Source organism: Typha angustifolia, chromosome 1 (genome assembly GCF_048772165.1).
Source record: "Typha angustifolia cultivar Huaian chromosome 1, ASM4877216v1, whole genome shotgun sequence".
NCBI classification, from domain to species: Eukaryota; Viridiplantae; Streptophyta; class Magnoliopsida; order Poales; family Typhaceae; genus Typha; species Typha angustifolia.
Genome location: NC_133239.1, coordinates 9,385,166 through 9,402,499, shown reverse-complemented (window position 1 = coordinate 9,402,499; position 17,334 = coordinate 9,385,166).

Below are 17,334 nucleotides of genomic sequence, written 5' to 3'. Positions count from 1 at the left end.
AAAAGATAAAAAATATGCAAGTATAAATATAAATTGTAATAATAATGAGAAATTTCAAAGCTTTATATAAATTAAGAGAATGCAAATAGATAGTTTTATGCTATGAAAACTTAAATGAAATAAATAAATAAAAGAGAGAACATGTCACTAAGATATATAGTGATTGGAATAATGCCTACATCCATTCCTCGGGGTTTCTTTTTTGAGAATTTTCTATGCACGAAAAAGTATACACCACTAGCTTCTAAGGTGCTAACAACCTTTATACGAGATATATCCCTTAAAATCTCTTCTCTCAAAATAACCATTGCTTTGAATCAAAAGTCCACCGACTTCTTTGAAAAGATCTACCTAAAGATTATCTTACAAAACAGTCTGTTGATCCACACAACTTTATTTAATTTAGTCTTATTTGGTAGAGCCCACAATTCATTGCTTTTCATAATTAATCTCCAACCTTAGTAATTTTCAAGATTGATCTTTCGTCTTAGTGACCCTTAAGATGAAAATATTAATGTGTAAAAAATGAGACGAACCTTAGTCGGTGAAAGAAGTTGTTTCTTCAAAATCTTCACTTCATAAGCAATAACCAACATCCCTAGGATTAGGGCATTTAACCCTTACATACCTTATAAAGATAAGGCCAAATCCAAGTCAAATTAAGTCTCAAATAACCCCAAATTTGCAAGTTATGTGGGGGTATTCGAATTCGGTCTGAGTGAGTGCGGTGATTTAATATCCTAAGTGTGTTTGAACGCTAAATATACATCTCTGTATGTGTGAACGTACAACAAACTTTTCGAGTGTATTCGAGTGACAAAATATGCATCTCTATATGTGTAAACGTACTGCGAATGCAATGATTTTTGAGCTCTAAATCTCAAAAATCTTTAGTCCAATATTATCAAAACTTGTAGATATGCTATTGTACAAGTATAAAAATACTTATAATATTTTGTACACATTTGTCAACACTAAAAACCTAACAATCCCCCTCTTTAATAGTTTGCGATAAAATATTTAGAGTTACAAAAATTATAATAGATCCTAATTGAGTATTCATACCAGTTTGACAGATGCATAATTTCAATCTTCCAAATAAGCACATACAAATTCAAGCTCAAGTGAAAGGAATATGTAGTAGAAAATCATACACAAATAAGCAATGACTACATATTATTTAAACTTCAACATACATACTAGTAAATTTGATGCATTTAATTAACTAAGCTCTCCTTGACTAGAAAATTAACAATCATATCTAGAAAATAACATTACAAGTCATTAAGTTAACTAAGCTCCCCCAGACTCAACCACTGAGCATCTCCAACCGAGCTCCAAAACACTAAATTTGGAGCTCGGTGGAGCTCCAACTGGGCATCAAATACTAGCTATAATTGAGCTCTAAATTTAAAGCCTAGCTCCAATACTATTTAACTTTTTAAAATACCAATTTTACCCTACAAAGCTTAATTCAAAATTTTAAATTTCGTCAGTATCCTTTATTAAATAATTTAGTTAGTTAAACTAATATATAATTAGTTATACCAAAAATATTACCGTTGGAAAGCTCTCATCGAGAAATTTAAAATGAGTCTTATATTAAATTATTTAAGTTATTTTAAATTTTTTATTTTTATTTCGTGTAATAGAATTTTGATGCCTTTAATTAAAAAAGTAGTAATTTAAGAATATTTTTTGAAACTATTGAATATTATATTGATTAAATAATAAATAGAGAGCCTAGTGCGTTGGAGTGCATCGGGCTCTTGGCTTTATATTTGGAGCCCAAAAGCTTCAAATATAGAGCTCTCCCTTGGAGAAAAAATGCAGTAACTTTTAAATCTATAGTACTCCCCTCTTTTTGACACAAATTGACAAAGAACTATTCATGTAGAGGAGGAAAGTTTTGATTGAGAATTGTAAAAATGTTGTGCAACATAAAGCTTTGACGAGCTTGCTTTACTCTAATTCTTCCTTGATCAGCTTGTATTTTTGCTGCAAAACCAAAAATACGAGACCTCTAATTTCAAATCTCTAAGTTGATTATTGAAACTCTCTCCAGATCAAATGTGTTATCATCAGAATCAGAATACACTTCAACACTTGGAACACTTGCTTTAGTAGTCCTAGAAGAACTTGGTTTGAGGGGAGATGATTTAAAAGGAGAGTCATATGCCTAACTTCTCTTCATGATAATGTGATCCAAAGTTTTTAGAGACTTGACAAAACTCTTAGATGAGTCAACTTGGACCCCACTCTGCACGCACAAATTTATAATAAAAACACCAAAAGACAAGCTCTCACGAGGTGCATCTTTCAGTGCAGTAGACTCAATACTCTCATACATAATGGAGGCTAGATCAATAGGAATATCAAAAAGCATAGCATGTAAAAAATAAGTCCGCTCATAGATGATACTTGAATGTAAGTCTTAGGAGTGATGTTGTGTAGGCAAATTAGATATAATATTCTAGCCATTAGAGTTAGCTTGGCATGTAAAATTATATTTCCCCATCACACTTCTCCTTGCATCGAAATGACACTTGCGATATATGTAATGGGAGGAAGAAGATCCTAATGGGATTACAAATAAGCTCGATGATAAATGAAACTCATGATGAAGCACGTCAGTGTCCAAATACACGATACCCCTTGAATAGTCGATCTCATATACATGTTAAAAATAGAAGCATTGCTGTAAAACTCTCTAACAACTTCAATATATGTAGTCCCTGACATATTACATATTTGTAGCCATTTACGCTCAGTACACATCCATTCAATACCGAAAGTTGAAAATTTTTGTAGCGCAACCATTCTCTCACATATCACTGGCCTTGACCCAAATCTGCTTGTGTTTCCTTACAGTAGTAGGTATAGAGAATTTTCTTGGGGGAAGAACAAGATGAAATTGAAGAGGGCCTATGCCTCTTGGATGTAACTCCCTTTCTAGGCATCTAGAGAGAAAATCATTAGAATTAAAAGACAAAATCATCACTCAAAATAAACCAATATTTTTTACTATAAAATATAATAATATGTAAAATATTATAAAATATTTAGACATTTAGAATATAGTAATAATAAAATATTATTTTGGACTATAAATATGTAGGATTAAATGTAAAAAAAGATAAAGTTTAATAAACCAATATTATATAAAATTAATATATTTAAATTGCAGCACATTGCATATTTATCTCTAATATATCATTCAAGCGTTGCATATCTATCTCTCTAAATTGCATATGTAATGACTTAAGCTAGCATTATATACATAACTCCAAGCATTACATACATAAAATATATTAATTTATTTACTATCTATTCTATCAATATATTTTAAATCAAATCGAAGGATATTTTAGTAATTTTTTCTTCTTTACTTTCACTTTATATCGTATCAAACATAATCATTACACTATTATTTTAAAATATAAGTAAACATAAAAATAGCTATTACTAAAATAACACCCTCATTTTAATAATAAAAAATTAGACTTTGTTATTCTTATTCCACTCTATTCTCTTATGAACAAGGCCTATAAGTTTTGTGAACAAATTGCCAAGTTGTTTTTCTGTCCTAATGTGTTCCAATGCTATCACTTTATCTTCAACTAACTCATGTATAAAATGGTGATAAATATTAATGTGTTTTGATATATTAATAGCACTCATATTATCACTATATAAAATTATTATGTCATGTCCAATGTCATAATTTGTGCACTATGAAGTATCACAAGTGACAGTAGTGCTAATAATTAGTCCACCACCTAATTTTTCACTCCTACCAACTCATCTCATAATAGGAATAATTTCAAATAACTCAATAATTAATATACTCACTATGCCTCCAATCATAACATTAAACATACTTAGACATAACAAGGTTTAAATAAATAAACTAACCTATACAATAATGACTCTATCATCAAAACTCAAGAATCTATTTGCTAATCAAGTCATTGAACACTTACTATAAAATAAACTCCAAAATAGAATAAGGTACGTAACTTACCAAGGAAACCTATAAAAGCAAAACATATGAAGATTGGGAAAAGAAATCATCATTAACTCACTCTTTTTGACTAATAACAAGATCTCAGCTTATAGTTTAATATTATTTTCTTTATGAATTATCACATGAAGGACAAAGATACAAATTATTCAACTTTTATTCTCTAATTTGGTTTTATATTTGATACCCTAATGCTAAATATAATTAACAACAAATTATCTAATTTAAAGGAGCAATAACACATTATTTATTGACCAACAACAAACCCTAAATTCATATTCAATTAATATATGAATTTTCAAGTAAACCTAGATGTCATTAATGTCAAACACATCCATCTATGCGTAATCTCTAACTTTTTCTACATGCCAATCGATAGTATTTTAGAAAGCTTGCCAGATTTGGTGAGACCTAAGCTTTGATATTTTTAGATTACTAGATGACCACGAGTCTGTTGAGGAGTTGGTGAAGACCTATTTATAATTTATTTATTTATTTTATTATCGTAAGATAAGTTAGATAAACTGTGGGCACTTATTTTGATAAGGTGTATGGATATGTAATTTGGGGGCTTCTTACGGTCTGTGGTAATTAGACTCTTTTTAGCTTGTATTAGTCGATAAAAATATTAAATTTTTATTCTATATATTGGTAAAAATATTGGTAAAAATATTGATCAATGAGTCACGTGGAAATCACGTGGGTTCTACTCACATGAGGGGCATGTGTATTTGGATGCGGGTGTCTTAACATGGTATTAGAGAGAGAGGGAGGGAGGGGAGAATAAGGGGTAGTGGAACATGTGTCCATACATTTTTTTATTAATTATTTATTTATTTTTGGTACGGGCTCTTATAGTTTCCAACTATGTTGCCATGTTCATCGTGTTTTTATAAATCTATTTTGTTCCAATTATATTCATATTAGGAACTAAGTACAAACATCGTTTCTAGTAAGTTGCTCTAGTTTCTTATGCATAACATTAACTGAAGAATATTTCGTAAGAGCTTCCTTCACATTTTTTGGTTCAGAAGTAAAAGTGTAACACACAGAAGATACCTCATTTTGGATTTGCCTTCTTGTCTTTATTGACTCGGTCATATTTTTTATCACTTGAGACAGCGGATGATTTAATTTGACTCTAGTCAATGGTTCCAATATGCCGTCATATTCTAGAACTCAATTAGTGGTAGCAGCATTTACTTTTCTATGTGAGATCCTTATTGATTTTTTGATTTGGCACGGATTGCACACTCTCTTTAATTTCTCCTTCAGCTTAGGTATTCCCCATATTGCCTAATGTTTAGATAAGTTGAATAGTTCATTGTGGTACAAATGTCCAGGTCATTGGTGCCAAAGACCTACAATTTTCAAAGTAGCATTATTATATTTCAGATAATTTGAAGTTTCAACCACATAGCAATTATTAGATATTCTGCATCCACAACATATAACATTACCTCTATGATATAGAATAATACAATTATTTTGGAGAATTTTACCTCATAATTTTTATTATAAAACTGACTGATACTCAAGAGATTTGCTTTCAAACCTTCAACATACAAAATATTTTTAAAAATAGGCACAGTTGGAGTATTTATCTTTTGTTTTCCAATTACATTGGTTGAATTTCTATCTTCAAATGTCACAACTCACCCTTCATACTCTTTGAGTTTAGAAAATATCTAAATATTATAAATTTGAGTTTAGAACATTTAAGGCAGTATGTGCAATATAACATTTCAAATCACTTTTCTTAACCCAAATGAATTTTATTCTCACACAATAAATGAAAACACTCTTAGGTTTTTGCAAGAGTTTACAGTTTGGTCTAATATGCCCTAGAAGCAACAATAATAACACATAGTTAAGAAACCTTTTCTTCTAATATTTTCTTAAGGAGTGTGTCTCATTACTTTTTCTACTTTTGAAGTCTAGCCATGATGTTGATTTAGTTTTGACTTCAAGACATTCATCTGAGATTTCTTTGGAGGTTCAATTAATGATATTTCAAGTTATCTCTTTTTTGAATACTTGTAGAAATAAAGACAGTCTTTTTATTACTTGAATTACTAGTGTATCTAAGTCCATACCTATCTTTTCTAGAGATTGAGCCTTTAGAATCTCATCTAGTTTGTTATTTGTTTTTAGAAAGGTCACTTCCTTCAACAACCATTTTTGTTCAGCCTCTACGGTCTTTGTCATTTCTTTTGCTTTATTTAGTTGTTGTGTGAAAATTTTGATACGTTCAAGTTTTACTTTGTACTTCTCTTTAAACTGAATTCTTTTATCTTCAATCACCTTGAGTCTTTGAAGTAGCCTTAGATTGCTTTTCGTCAAATTGAACAACTCTAGGTATAATTCATTGTGTGCTTTTGTATTCCTAAGACTTCTTCTCCTTCACGTGGTAATAATTCTTGCTTATTTGTAATATTAGAATCGACAAAAAGTCAATAAGAGAAAGGGAGGTGGTAAACAATACATAGTTCTCTTGTTCTTTCTTGTAATGATCATCCGAGTCATCCCAAGAGACTTTCATAGCCTTACCTTCCTTTTGAGCCAATTGCGGCATTCCTATGCAATATGACCAAAGTCAAAACATTCATACCATCCTATTATACTATCTTGATTTTTTACTTTCTAGTTAGAGTTAATTATTACCAATCCCAATATTTGCACTCACATAAATTTTCTTTGTCTCAAAGTTTTTGTTTCTCTCAAACTTCTCACTATTGAACTTGTTTAGTTTTCTAAAAAATTTAATAAACTTTTTAACAAACATAGCCATCATCTCATGATATATTTCACTTTATTCATCCGACTCCTCTAAATCTTCTCTAATAGTGATTAAGACCATACCTTTGAACTTTTTAGGTTTAGAGAGAGTGGATTCAAAAGTTTGTAGATTCCCTTGTCAACTTTCATTGTGTCAATGTTCGTACTTTTCTTAATAACGGTGACTTTACCTGAAACCTTTTAGGGAGAGATGATCTTACGTATAATTCAATAATCAGAAATTCCCTCTCCTAGGTTGAAACTAGAATTCTCTTTCATGTGAAGAGTTTCAAAACTTGTTGTCAATCTCTGAAGTTCCAAGAGCTTAACAGTAGTGGTTCCCTCATGTGTAGTTTCTAAGATAACCCAAGCATCTCTTGCAATATCACATGTAGAAATTTTAAAAATTCATCCAAAGAAACACAACTAAAAATAATCTATTTTCCTGCTATTCTGGCCAATCTTTCCATAATCTAACTTATCACAAGACTCAACAAGTTTTTCAGCTAACTTATTGTCCACCAAATACATAGGTGCACTCCAACCATTTACTATGGCAAGCCAAACACGTTCATCTATTGATTTCATGTAAGTTCTAATCCTAGCTTTCTAACAACTATAGTTTGCTCCATCAAGAATAAGAAGTCTAATTGAAGATTATCCATCTTTGTGGAAATTCATGCCTCTCTAAAATATCAGAGCTTGCTTTGATACCAATTGAAAAATTCTTAGACATGCGTATGTATCTAAAACCTAGGCAATATTTCCAACCCTGTGCTTAAGTACATATATGGAAAAAAAAATCAACAAGTAAAGCAAAGATTAATGCTAAGATTTTCACATGAAAAAATACAAACATGAAAAGATCATAGATCCAAATTCGAATCAAACCAATCACTAAACAATAGCAATTTATAAGACTGACATACAAAATAACCCATCGATCTCCATGACTTTGTTTTAACTTAGTTTTGATCACTAGAGCCTGTGATTCTGCTTATTAGCTGCTGCTCCTCTTCTAAGTCCGCTTATTGGTCTTTCAAGCCTCCTTACGAGGGATGGCTAGAGAAAAAATTGGTCTCTTAGGGTGCCCTCTAAGATCAAAGTTTTCTTGTGGTAGATGGCTTGGGGCCGCTTGTTTACCAAAGCCTACTTATCTTCCTTAAAAATATTATCGGATAGTAATTGCCCTATCTGCTCTATTGTGCCAGAAACCGTAGTCCATCTCTTCTTTGATTACATAATGGCCACAATTCTTTGGGACTTTTTAAAACCTCATCTGTCCAATCATGTCAGTCTTGAGGAGAGATGGTCTAATGGATTTTAGATGCAGCTAGGATCCAGGATTGCTGTGTTGTTCTACTATGGCAAATTTGAAACTTAAGAAATAAAATCACTTTTCTAATGAGAGGGAAGAGCTTTAGAAAATTTGGGTCCAAACTTTAAAGCTTAATAATGAATACCATGCTAGGCTATATGTTTGGGAAAATGCAAGGCGAGCCTCGCCCCCATATTTGTTCATTGGGATCATCCACTTCTTGGGTGGAGCAAAGTCAATTCAGATGTCTCTTTTGTTAACATGTCAAGGGTTGGTGGGGCTGGTTTCGTAATCAGACAAATTGATAGTCACCTTATCTTTACAAGGTGAAGATGCGGACCTCTTAACAACGCTCACTGCAGAATCAACAGCAATAAAAGAGGCTCTTATTTGCATAGTCTAAAGGGGTTACTCTAATTTATGGCTCAAGCCTAACTCAAAGAATTTGATCGGCATTTTGAAAGATGGCCAACGGCCTCTATGATTTATTGCCTCTATCATCGATGACATTAAAAACCTAGCTAGCAATTTAGAAAATTCTAAAGTTACTCATACATCTGTTCAAACTAATTTTGCTACTGGCTGGTTTGCTAAAAAGGGAAGAAGCCATGGCTTCGAATGTATTTGGGATGGGAGATTTTCTTTTGAATTTGTTTATTTTTTTTATCTACATTTCTGATAGAGGCATTTGCACCTAGTTAACTCCTTAATGTAATTTTATTTCTTAAAAATAAAGTTAGTATGAGTTTCCATTTACCATGGTGAAAGAATATATATAAAGTAAAATCCATCTTTCTTTTTGTGCCTTTAATTTAGTACTGCATATGTATGACACCATGGGACCGTAGTTGATTATGATGGTATTATTATATTTTAAGAAAAGAGGACAAACAATATACTACTTATGTAAACCTTTCGACAAAGTATAGTAAAATAAGAGAATCATATGAGGTAATTGCATTGACATCTTCTCCTAGATACCCATTATACATAGGAGGGAAACCGAAATTAACAGTTCACTAGATGTTAACAATTGGTCTTCTTCCATTGGCTTTATTTTTTTGACCTTCAGAATATCCTTATCAATGATTGACGACACCTGGTTCATTGAACTCACTCAAGAGTGAGGGCTTTCTTCTGCTATGAATCACCTCCGGGGTAGTATCGAGAGCTAAAAGTGAAAACAAATGGAACTGATAAAAGATAAAAGATCAGCTTAGTTTCAGAAACTGATACTAATAAAAGATCAAAGGTCACAGGAAGAAACTATTGTCTTGCCGAAGTGAAAAACAAAAAAATGCCCAAGTAGTGGTCAAAAGAATAAAATAATCCAAGGAAAATAGACACTAAGTTTTACTTGTTCAACTCTAAGCCTTTGTCTACAGGGTGTGCAATTGATTATTTATCTCTACGAGGAAGAAGAAATATTCTTCACAAATATATCTACTTAAAAACCTAGAGTTAAAGACCACTCAAAAGCTGAGCGTAAATCTCTTCTTTGTACACCATCACAACAATCCCAAAATTCAGTGAATAAGAGAATGTTGGCTGTATTAATCTGATTCCAAAAGTTATAACAAATTTGATTGAAAAAAAAATAAATTAAATAAACTTCTAAATTACAGAATGTAAAATTCTGTATAGTCGAGTTTACTATTGGACTCTATTTTTTTAAAACCAATTCGCCCTCCACCGGTTACTTTTGAAACTGTGGACATCGGTCTTGAAAAAAAGTTGCTATCTAAATGCTTTGCACTCGAAAGGAAGTTGCTACCTGAATACTTTGTTGAACCAGAACTGGGTCTAAATCGATTAACAGTTTTAATGTTAAGGGATGCACCGTTTTAGGTTGAACCAACAACCAACTGATAAATTGTTTTAATATGAAGGAACATACCACTTTGGATTCAACCAAGGATCAAAAAATAATTTTAAAGTTGACCCACACGCGCTAAGCGAACGGAGCCAACCCGGGTGGTGTGCGTGTGTAAGTTGATTTGCATAAATTTCTTTACTCACAAAATATGTACCTTTTTGGAGCCCAAAGCCCATGAGGAGCTTTGCACTTAAATACTATACTAACATTTCTCAAATATCCAATATAGCGGTAAACTCTTTTTTTTTCCATTGCCATAATACCCACTTTAAAGTCAATTTTTATTCATTTCCTTCATAGATTTGAATAAGTGAATATATGACATAAAAGTACTATTTGAGCTCTTTTAATTCCACTATTAATCCATTATTAATAATGGGTGGACTCCACTAAAATATGAGCTCTAAATTAATAAAATATTTATGTCAAATACATGATATTTCCAACTATCCCCCACATGAATGAATTGACTAGAAATGCACATGAAATGCAAACTTGACTAAAAGTACAATGATAGGTAGTTTTTGGCTTTGAACCTTCTCTATGGAAGTACTATTGGATATATTCACTAACTAGTGAATATGATGTCTTAAACTGTTCAGCTTTTGTATAAACTAAGATAATAATACTCAAACACCTTCTTTTCAATATAGTTGGTTCTATATGTTGTCCATTTCGACCCTCAACGCGCCCGGTAATAGGTGACCTTTTATTAAGAGTATCATAATATAGTCCACTTAGATTTCCAAGGTATAAGACTCATTAAAAGTATTACTTCTCCTAGCACTTAGTACAAGTTTTTCACTACATCATCATAAGAAAAGGTTTAGGAAATAATTTCTTAGTGCTTTTAGAGAATGCCTCCACAACTCAGTCCCTTTGAAGTTAGATCTTGGGATCTCCAATCAACTAGGTTGGGTTGTCACTGTGTCATTCCTCTATGTGATAGACTTTAAACCTATTTTCCTTGATGAACAATACATTTGATCTCTTAGTAAGTTATTTGATAATGGATCTATAATGTTATCCTTTGATTTTACATAATTAATAAATATTATACCATTGGAGATCAATTATTGCACAGTATTATGTGTACAGTGTATATGTTGTGACTTGCTATTATATATTTGACTTTATGCCCTTCCTATAGCCGATTGGCTATCACAATATATGCAAATTTTTTGATACAGGTTTTGGCCACATAGGAATATCTTCTAAGTAATTTTGATATCACTAAGTTTTTTCTCCAACCTTATCTAATGCAATGAATTTATATTCCATTGTAGATTTAGCTATACATGTTTGTTTAAAAGATTTTCATGATATAGATGCACCTATAGCTTCTTTTTTTTTAGAAATCCAATTTGCATCACTATACTATTCAAGTACTGTTGGATATCTTGAGTGGTGCAATCCATAGTTAGTGGTGTATCTCAAATATCTGAGTACCCTAACTATTGCCTTTTAGTTGCCACTCTTTGGATTATTTGTATATTTACCGAGTTTACTCATAGAGTACGAAATATCTAGACGAGTTCATTTCATGACTTACATCAAACTGCCTATTATCCAAGAATATTCTAATTGAGATGTATATTCACTTGTATTCTTTGTGAGATGAAGATTCACATCTACGAGTGTTCTCACTAAATTGTTATTATCTTTATCAAATTTATTGAGTAATTTATCAATATAATGTGATTGAGATATAACATATACTTTTGTTGTTTCAGTGATCTTTAGAACAAGAATCACATCAACAATTTCTTGGTCTTTCATGTCAAACATGCTAGCCAACATGTTCTTTCATGTCAAACACACTTATCACATTCATTAATGTGAAAACCATTTGACACCATAACTTAATCAAATTTTTATGCCATTATTTTAATGCTTGCTTAAGACTATAAAGAGACTTAAATAGTTTGCACACCTTTCTCTTCTATCCTGGAGCCACAACTCTTTTAGGTTGTTCGATGTACATTTCTTTTTTCAATTCACCATTTCACCATTTAAGAATGTCATTTTCACATCCATCCCATGTATTACCAAATTATATAACTGCAAGAGGAATTATTAATCGGATAGACATTATTCTCGTAACTGGTGAATATATATCAAAGTAATCTATTCCATTTATCTGTCTAAACCCTTTGACTATAAGTCTCGCTTTGTATTTGTCAATTGAACCATCTGCTATCATCTTCATTTTGAAGATCTATTTGTGACCCAAAGGTTTACCCTTAGTGGGAGATCTACCAATTGCCAAAATGGATTCAACTTCACTCTCAATAGCTTCTTTTCATAAAGGAGCTTCACGAGTAGACATTGCTTCCTTGAAACTCTAAAGTTCTTTTTCTAACAAATATGTTAGAAAATTAGGACCAAAAGATGTAGAAGTCCTTGCCCTCTTACTTTGTTTAGGTTCGTTATCATTCCTTCTTGCATGGACTCTTAGTCTTGCTCATCCTTTTCTACATTTTCATGTTCTTTTGAGCAAACTTAATTCTTATGTAGACTTATATGGAAATACATTCTTAAAGAATAATGCATTCCTAGACCTAATAATTGTATTCGCATGTACCTCAAAATTATTTGATTTGTGAAATAGGAATCGATATGCACTACTATTATGAGCATAACTAATGAATATATAGTCAATAGTTTTAGGTCCAATTTTTGCCATTTTAGGAACTAAAATTGCAACCTTTGCTAGGCACCCCGACACTTTTAAGAATTTATAGCTAGATTCTCGACATTTCCATTACTCATAAAGTATTTTATCTAATTTCTTATGGGTAATCGATTGGGAATGTAATTTGTAGAAAGCAAAGCTTTCCCTATTCCCAACAAATTCTAGGGTAAACCAAAACTTATTAACATGATATTCATCATCTCTTTAAGAGTTCTATTCTTACGTTCAACAATACTATTTTGTTGTAGAGTATTAGAAGTCGTTGTTTGATGAATAATACCATTTTCTGCACATATTTGTGCAGATGGTGACTCATATTAACCACCTCTAGTATTTTAATCTTTACGCTAAGTTGGTTCTCAACCTTAGTTTTAAAATGTATAAATATTTCTAATGCCTTATTTTGCTTCTTAGCAAATACATATAACGGTATCTTATGCAATCATCAACAAAAGTAATAAAATTCATTTTCCTTGCTCTAGTTTGAACAAAGTAATAAGATCTAGAAGTTTTGTACTTCGTTTAATGGAATGAAACGAAGCCTAAGTCAATTTGGCTTCCACACATATTTCACATTTATTATTCAAATCAATATGAAAATTAGGCAACATGTTAAATCTTAATTAATCTACGTAATATGTCATAATCTACCATGCCAAATTTCACAAGACTCAAGCAAGTAAAAAGAACAAGATTTATCTTTATTCATTTTAGGAGTCATAGTTATTACATTCATCTTAAAGGGGCCATTAGACAAATAGCCTCTTTCTATATACATGTCAATTTTAATATGTACAAACTTATTAGACTTAAACACCAGTTTAAAACATTTCTTACTTAACAATGATCCTGAAATCATTTTTGCAAATGTCTGGCACATGCATCACATCATTGAGAGTAAGTTTTTTTTTTCCTTAAGTCTATTTTAACATGAACTTCCTTATTCTTTCCAACTTAGAAGTCGCTGAATTACCTATGTAAAGTTTTTTCATCTAGCACAGTTTGATAAGATGAAAACATATACATGTTGGCACAAATGTGTTGAGTAACCCTAGTGTCTACCCATCACTCTTTGGGATTTCCACCAGTTAGGTTTACTTTGGAGACAACAGCAGAGAGGTAAATGTCATCGACATTAGAATGAAGGTTCTCCAGTTCAGTTACATTGGCTTATGGCTTCTTCTTTTTAGAGTTCTCTTTCTTGGAGTTCTCCTTTTTACGCAAACGATAGTTCTGAGCACGATGCCCTTGCTTGTCACAAATGTAGTATTTGCTTTTGAACTTCTTTGCATTACCACCTTTAGAGTCTTCGCTAGTGTGCTTCATTTTCTAGTCCTTTGTGGACTCTATAATATTTGCCTTCAGCACATACTAATTTTTGCTTTTCTTTTTAAAAATGCGATTGTCTTCTCCATCCTTGATTTGACAATTAGTTCTTCAAGTGTTATCTCTTTGCGCTTGTGTTTCAGGTAATTTTTCTAACCCCTCTAAGACAGCGATAATTTTTTAATAATAGTCGCTACTTAGAATGATTCATTAATCATCATTAATTTCTTTAGCATGGATCTCATGAATTGTCACTTTAAGATCTCGCACCTAGTTAATCACTGGTTTAATGTTAACTATCACTGGTTTTGGACTTGACCCACACGCACGAACTGAACCGAACCGAGCCAAACTAGGCCGGGTGGCGTGTCTATGTTTGAGTTGATTCGCATAAATTTCTTTTCTCACAAAATAGGTATCCCTTTTAGGGACTAAAGCCCATGAGAAGCTTTGCACTTATATATTATACTCATTTCTTAGATATACAATATGGTACTAAACTCTCTTCTCTTTATTTTCTATAGCCATGATACCCAATTTATATCCAATTTTCATTCATTTCTCACCCAATTTATAGCTAATTTTTATTCATTTCTCATCATAGATTAGAATAAGTGAATATATGATATTAAAGTACTCTTTGAGCTCTTTTCATTCCCCTATTAATTCATCATTAGTAATAGGTGGACCGCACAAAATATGAGCTCAAGGTTATTAAAATATTCATGTCAAATACATAATATTTCTAACAAAGAGAACCAAGAGTAAGAACAAAATCCTTTTGTTCTATTTCTTGATCCCTCGTCTTCCATGCATAATTTGTAAAATTATTACGCACTACTTAGCTAACACACCTCTCTCTGGATATTCTCCCTGAGTTGTATATCTCATTAATGCACCCACCCTTCTATAGATATGAAATATATCGTTATTGTTTGGTCCTTGTAAACTTAATGAAATACACACCTCCAAATACACGTGCCTATCATGTGGGTAAAACCCCTACATAGTATTCACATGACCTAATAGTAAAATGCTTAATGATAGTTTTAGAGGTCTGAGTAGAATTATCCCCATTATAAATGCAAAATGTTCTAAATTATTGCAGGTGTGGGCTATTGCGCACCCCATAGCCCATCCAAACCCTAGGTGGGGGTTGGGACCAAACCCCACTCTCCTCACCATCTTCTTCCTAGAGAAGAATGACTGAGGAAGGAGGAAGAGGGAATTGTTGTTGGTGATCACCATTGCTAGCAATGAAGTTTACCTCCTCCCCAAAGTCAGAGAGGTTAGCCATGGTTGAATAGTCTTAGTGGTTGGCTAGAAAAGAGAAGGGAAGAAGTAAAAGGAACACAAGCCACTGGTGTGAAGAAGATGATAACTTGAAATGAAGGTGCAAAGGCAAAGGCATCTATCCTACAACACTCTATGAAGAGAATAGAGCATTCCTAGACTATCGACAATAATGGTGGAAAGGACACTCCATGGCCAGAGGCCATGGAGGTTCCCATTAAGATCAAAGGCCACTTGGGACCCAACAAGATGACACAAACAACTTCCTTTGGAGGAGCCGAAAACTAACTGACTAGAGAGATGTGGCCTAGGTCGCCCACATTGATGAGACGCACATCGGAAAACCGATGTTGAAAGGCGACATGGTGTAGCCTCTCATACAAAACATTGGTATCCACGGCAAGAGGACAAAGGGGTGAAGCTTCTTGTATCAGTAGGGGGTCAACACGTAGCCGTCAGTTGAATCTTCTTGATTGGATAGAGATCTATTTGATCTGATGGTGCTTCGGTGATCTGTGGCTTCATTATCGAACACTTTGGCACCTAGGAAACAAAGGCGAGAGAGAAAGATGAGATGAAGGGAAAAAGGCGAAGAGGAAAATTGTTAAGAGGGAGCAGGCAGGGCTTTAAATGGGATGGTCTCCACCCCGATGAGGGCAACATAAGACCATTTCACCTCTTGTAACCTCACATGTGCTTCAGTTGACTAGTCAGAGAAATTTGTGGCTGGTTGATCGCATGCCCCATTTTTCTCTTCTTCTTTTTCAGTAGGGGGAAAGGGTGGGGGGAGGGTTCTTACAATTATGTAGCAACTAGTGACACTTTAGAACATTTGGACGGCACATGCAAGATAGTAAAGAAAAGTTTAAAGATGAATCTAAATTGGAGAAGATTTTGTCTATTATAAGTTCACCACCTATAAATAGAGATTGAAGGGGCTGCTCTATATAAAAGTTGGTGCATTAATGAGACAAACAAGTAAAGAAGAGTTTCAACAGTCATTATATATCAAACAAATTTCAGGGGGCCATTGTAGAAATGGATGATAGTTCATGGAGATGAAAAAGAAATTATCCCTTCTCTTAATTCATTGGGTTTTGATATTTACGATGGTGTACGAAGAGATTTGGAGTGGTGTTCTTCCTTATAGTGATAAAGTAAACAATTGCACATTAAATTGGTAATAAAATATTTTCTTGAGATTTCATCTTCAATGTGTCCAAAATTTTGTCTCGAGGGTTATTAAGATGGAAATATGAACCTTAGATCACTGAGGTTTATAAGTCCATCTTATAATTGCTACATTAGTTCTAGTGATAGGTTCAATCATGGATATGATTCATAGTTTTTACCCTCAGTTTATGTGGGGATTTTTCTATGTATGTAGTAGTATATTTGTAATATAGTAACAAGCATAAGGTATTATTTATAATTTGTTCTCTCTGTACATAGTAGTAAAAAAAAAAAAATGTCACTTTATTCTTCACCATAGTAGATGGTAAAAAAACCTAAATGTATGTGAATTAACACCCTAAGAGATAGGATCTATCATACACTATTAATAATAAAAGGCAGAAAGTAAAGCGTAAAAATAACAATCTCAAACATAACTTTTTATGTAAAAAAAACCTCAAATCGGGTAAAAACTCATGGATCCAAACTCAAATCAAAATCAAGCACTAAAATCTGTAGAAGTTAACAAGAAGCTTACAGATCACCGTTGATTTTCACAACTCAATTTGTATCAACCTTGCTCGCTAGACCCCGCAATGCACTGCTTCCTGTGATATGTTTCCAAACCTTAGTAACCCTCGATGGCTTCTCTAAAAGATGATTTTCAATTTAATGCTTGGCAATACTAGCTCCTAGGGTTAGAATAAGTCTCTTTATATGCTTCTTAAAGATAAGATAAATATCTCTTAAATATTAAATAATATCTATTAGAGATAAGATATCTTTCCAAAAATTTTCTATGAATTTTCTTAGAGATAAGATAAATAAAGATAGACCTAAATCTAAGTTAA